Source organism: Zophobas morio, unplaced genomic scaffold, assembly GCF_036711695.1.
Source record: "Zophobas morio isolate AGI-343-1 ecotype UQ-CSIRO unplaced genomic scaffold, CSIRO_AGI_Zmor_V1 ptg000029l, whole genome shotgun sequence".
Classification (NCBI taxonomy): domain Eukaryota; kingdom Metazoa; phylum Arthropoda; class Insecta; order Coleoptera; family Tenebrionidae; genus Zophobas; species Zophobas morio.
Window position 1 is genome coordinate 2,673,357 of NW_026972134.1, and position 6,000 is coordinate 2,679,356.

Below are 6,000 nucleotides of genomic sequence, written 5' to 3' on the forward strand. Positions count from 1 at the left end.
AGATTAATTTATTTTCATGCAGACAGGAATAACCGAGACAATCGTTGTCTTCAGTCAGGGTAACAATGAAGGATTAGCTTCTGTTTGGCAAAGTGGGACATTAATCGATGATGAAGACGAACTTTTGCCTCGGATTCCCTTCCGGTTGAAAATTGTTTTTATATTAAGTAAATTTAAGTTATCAATCAATTAGATCTGTGCTTAAGGACTGTTCGGATCTGCGGCTGCTTGGGAATTTTAATCCGGGGATTTTTCTTAATTACATTTTTCTTTGTCACTTACATTCAGAAAAAGTTCTCTAATTGATCGACGTCATTTATTAAAAGTTTTCTATAATTCCGGTTTGAAATTGGAAAGTGCTCGACTGCACTAATCAATTGTAATCAATCCAGATAATTTTCAATGACTCGAGACCATTCAGTTCAGATTCAATCGCAAAACTCGTTCGCTTTTTTTCAACATCTCTCTTTCATCAAAGTTCTTGTCGTTAGCACGCCTTGAACAGTTTTTGCTTATTATTTTTTTTCTAACCTTTTGTATGCCTTCAATTGTACAGTGTGTATATCGAATATGATATAAATTCCACAAAAACAGCAAGGCGTTAGTTAAGTTTATGGGTTAAACAAACTTGTGTTTAAAAGGATTTTTTCATGTTCATTTTATCTATATTTTAAAAGCGAGTTTGACATTTTTTGAGTGAAGATATCAAAGTGGAAAGTATCAACTTTTTTTAATGATAAAAGAAAATTTTAATTTGCATTCTAAGCATAAGAAAAACAGACGAGGAGAGGACAATCTGTCTAGTTGACAACATCAATAAAACATGTTTTACTGATTTTGGCCTTCTGAAAAAATGATAATAATAAGAATAAGCAAGGGGTCGAATACATTTTCAAACAAATATCAGTACCACCTCTATCAAAGATTTTTTTTATAAATAATAATTACACTCGTTTATTGTGTTCAAGTTTTGGTAGATTTTTCAGCAAATATACTAAGTGCAAAAAAAATCCGAACACCTTGAAAACGTCGATATTTTCAAATGAAATTTTATATACGAATTGGTTATTGTATAAGTAAGAAATGATGAACATATGAAGACAATTTCAAGAACTTGTACGTCTTTTTAATTGTTGTTACCCTGATTTGAGGTCTAGCAAGCTGGGGCTGTTCAGTCAAATTTTGACGTTTTTCGGAAGCGTGAAGTACAAGCTGCTTGCCAAGGCGTGTAAACGAATGTCTCAATAACAGGTGTGCTCCAACCCATTACTAGCTTAGGTGTTAAGATTTCCATTTAAATTTTTGATCATTTACTAGTAGTAAGTAGTAGACTGTAAACCCAAAAGATTTTCGAAAAATTACATTGGTCAACAACCAAAATACTCCTTCAATAAAAATGTGTGCACTTAATGCAGTTTTTTATGTAGATTTCAAATGTACTCTCCAAATGTTTCCATCACGTCACATTTTTGTGCTACACGTAATTTTATATCGTAAAATTGCCATTTTTCACATAAAACGTGCATCTGTACTGCCCTTATTACACGAGTTGAAAAAATCAGATTCAATGATTTAGTCAAGTAGGCATGTGTCACAATTTAAATGACATTTAGAAGTTAGGTCAAAATTCTCGTTGTGTGTAATTTTGCAAAATGAGTGTAATACTAAAAAAAGATCGCACTTACAATTGGTTTCACAAAAAACGGGACAAGATGAGTAAATCAGGTGCTCATAGATCGAAAAGCAATGGGAATATGACGTTTATGTCACTTTCATTTGTTCCGTTTTTTTTTAAACCAATTGTACATGTGTAAGAACAACCCTAATGTATTTTGTTAGATCTGCGGTCAATATGCTATAAAATGTCAACGTCTGCATATATCGCATATTATTAAATTGATATATCACCAATATCTCGGTTTCGAAGTAAGGGATCAGGATAAACAATGGGAGATTATTGTTGGTTCCTGCAAAGGGAGTGTTCATCGAATTGTTACAGTGGTCAAGCAAAAAGAAAACGATTTTGAGCATCTAAAATTAATTAAAACTATTTATTCAAATCCTTATAAATAAAATTTGCTAATTACTTCATAAAAAAATATTATTATTGGGCAAGTTATTATTTTTTTTAAAGGTGTTAAAATCGTGTTTTTTCGTATTTCGGACTCCAATAAAAATTAAACTAGACGTGCACAAATGGCAAAAATCATTTTTATAGAAGTTTTAGGATACAAGGAAGTCATTTATGCCCAAAAGACAAAAAGCGTATGACTGCGATTTTTTTTTGTAGACCTGTGTTATTATTCTATCTAGGTGTTCGGATTTTTTTGCACTAGTATATTTTCTTCACTAGTAGCCATAAAGCATGCAATTGCCGACTTGTTTCGAGGTAGTGAAGTTCAGCTTTTTGATAATAAACTAACGAAAGTTAGTTTATTATCAAAAGTAATACCAAGATCGCAAATGTACACACCTCTCTACATTTACTTTAACATTACATAAAGTTATAGAAGTTTTCTTAAAAAAAAATAAATTCTAAAAATCCAATTTTATAATTTTTCGAAAAAGCTGGACATATGTTCTTCCGGGGCGAGTGACATCGAAATAACCTTTTAATAGCCTTTAAAAATGTCAATAATTTGGATTAAAAACACAATTTTCGGATGAATGAAAACGATTCCGTTATAAAACGAGTATTTTCGGTAAAGGGAAAGCGGCAGTTCATCATGCTCCCAAGTGATTTTTTTCGCTCATTGAAATCGAATTTTAAAAAAAGGTGGATATTACAATCGTGACGTTTTCAAACATAATATTTGAAAAACTCTCAGTTTTGCCAAATTTTACGGTAGAGCACATAAACAATAAATTGACGTATTGGTTTCATTTGGAATTCTTATCTAATTTGCCCCAGGTTTTCAAAAAGTATCCCAATTGAATGATGTCCGTAAAATATGAAATAAATCCTTTAAAAAGTTCAAGAAACATACAGTAAGTGAAACCGCTTTCTGAATTTGTGGATGTTAGCTGGAAAGCGAATCTTGCTGGTTTGTTTGAGGTCCTCTTCGCCTCAGTACCTTCACGCAAGGTGTTTCTATAGCAAACACTTCATTGCATGCAGGAAGAATAAGTACTTAACTTTTTTTCTAATATTGTTTTTCGGGTAAGATACAAACTATCGACTACCAATAATAATCCAGGTGCATGCACTGAGTGTATAAATTTATTATTTGTGATAATTCCTGTTATATAATCCTTCGCATAAATTAAATTACAAATACTGAAATTACTGTGTAACTAAAAAGGTCAAGTACGCATGTAAATTAGATTACTCATTTGTGTTAAATAGGTATTTCCAGCTATTTTCAGCAGTATTAACAAACTATAAAACAAATGATACATGTTTTAACCTTGTGACTGAATCGTGAACAATTATTTTACTTTCTGAGCGATAACCAAAGGAAATCTAGCAAAAATGGTAGTTTTGACAAAAGTTTAACTTACGTTTTGCTTTAGAGTAGATTTCGCCTTTTACAAGTTTACTGGACAGATAAACTGAAAAACTATAGATCAAAATTTATCTTCCTATACTACCCAAAAAACTGAATGCCGTGGAGCATAACATATTCCTTTACAATCTAACACCAATGACGCAGCCAAAGTAAACGCCGGAAGTGGCCATTTAAACGGCTCCCGTTATCGTGAACCTCATCAGAACCGCCTCCATTGGACCGTCCGGAAAGCACTGTTTGATCTCAGAAGAAACAAAGACTCTTTAATACCGAGCACCAAACGACGTGGAAAACGGTCAAAACCGCCGCCTTTGCCCACAGTCTGGAGAATCAACACCAGACGGACATCGACCTCGTGAAGAAATCGTCGAAGAACTTAGAGCAAAAGAACTGACGACGAAGCATTCATTCATGAAATCGATTCCGATGAAATCCGATCCATCAAGCCCAGGAAAGCACCAGGTCCCGATCACATCCCGAATAAATCACTAAAGAACCTCTCCGACGAAGCCATCGTCGTCTTAGCAGGTATAATCAATGCAATGTTTAAATTTCATTTCATTCCAGGTATAGATGGAAACAAACCACCGTGACCTTCATCCCGAAATCTGCAAAAAATCACACTTTTCCGGAAAATCACCGTCCCGTCAGCCTCCTGTCCTCAGAGGTGGAGACTGCGGAAAGGGGGATACAGAAACGGCATGCCCATCTCGTGAACGAACGAGACATTGTTTCCGATGAACAGTTCGGTTTTCGACTCAATCATTCCATTTCCGATCAACTCCTACGAGCCGTAAAATTCGCCACTAAATCAGTTGAATGAAACCAACTGATGAGAGACGCGGTTTTTCTTGGCATAGCCAAAGCTTTCGACACTATCTGACATGAGAGCCTTGTTTTCAAGCTCATCTTGCACGCATACCATTGGCGATGGCACAACTTATTGATTCGGTTTTGAATCCCTGCACATTTTCTAAGTCATCGGATCTCATGAGCTGCCGCGAAAGAAGTAAGCCAGCGGTTAAAACGAAAGGTATCGGGTCTTTATTTACCAACTATACTGATCAAAATAATAATAATAATAATAAAAGAATTGTATCTCCAAATAAAAAGGTTACTCGTCCCTCTGGTGGCGGTGCTGGAACAAGGGACGGTAAGGGCCCAACCTAAAGACAGCTAACAGGCGGCGGTACCTCGAAGAGCGGCAATAAGAGCACGTTAGGTACGTAAAAAGGAGGAAATCAACGACATATGCAGCACCACTAGGTACTTATGATGCGGTCCATACCCTCACGGCAAGGTTTCTCGGCCGGTCGCTGGTAATTGCGAACCAACGGAAAATTTGCGATACAATATAGGTCTAATACACAAAACTGGTCGAGCGGATGAAACTTTTGAGGAAAATAATGATTTATATTGGAATTGGACTTTCTAGGGCCTGTTACACAATACTTACAAGTGTCTAATAATATTGATCTTGCAACTTGTAATTTGTACAGTAAGTAAGTATATATTTTACTCACATGTTCATTTACAAAAAATAGAATCTTCTTCGTATGCAAAACGTTAATATTATCCAACCCCAAATTATTATAAACTGTTTTTTCGAGTCTGTTGTAAACAGTTATACATAACTAATTTCATTTATACATCTGCACGTTCTAATACTACTACTGGCGTGTAAAAGTTTTAATGCCATTCTACAAATAGTCAATAAAGCCATCTGTTGGCAGGGCCGCCGTAAGCGGGGGTGCAAGGCGTGCACCGCACGCGGGCGCTGCCAAAGGGGGGCGGCAAATTGGCAAGTAAAGCAACACTTTTCAAAATTCTCAAAATAATAAAAAAAATCAAAAAAAGGGTTTATTGAGACTTTGGGAGAAAGCAAAGAAAGAAATCTTGTTTGGGTGATCCGGTCATCGATAAATCAATAAACATCTATTTTTTTAGTGTATAGTGAACAAACGTGTAGATCGGAAAAGCATAAAGGAATAAGTTTCGAGAATTGCGGGTGTTGTTTGTCGGAACGTGACGGAGGATGTTAGCAATAAATTAAATTATTTTAGTGATTGACAGAAAGGTGTTGAAAAAATATTGCTCCAAATATTAGTTGGTATCCGAGCTGGCAAATGCAACATAGATGTTATAATAATAATAATAATAATAATAATAATGATATATTTGCCCAACAGAATAATATCCAATTATAGGACAAAATAAATAAATTAAATGACATGTAAGCATAACGATAAGTAAACTAAACTTAAAATTAACTTAGAAAATAAAAAAAATAAAAATAAAAAAAAATAATACAAATATATAACTTAGACGTAATTCAGATTTCACATTTCAATTGCTCGCCGCACAAGACTTCGGTGAACTACAAATCTGTATGAATAAACTAATAATAAATAATAAAAAGAAAAAATAATAATAATAATAATCAATGCATATCATTACTTGGTCTTAGTACCCGTAATGATAGAAGTCTTGC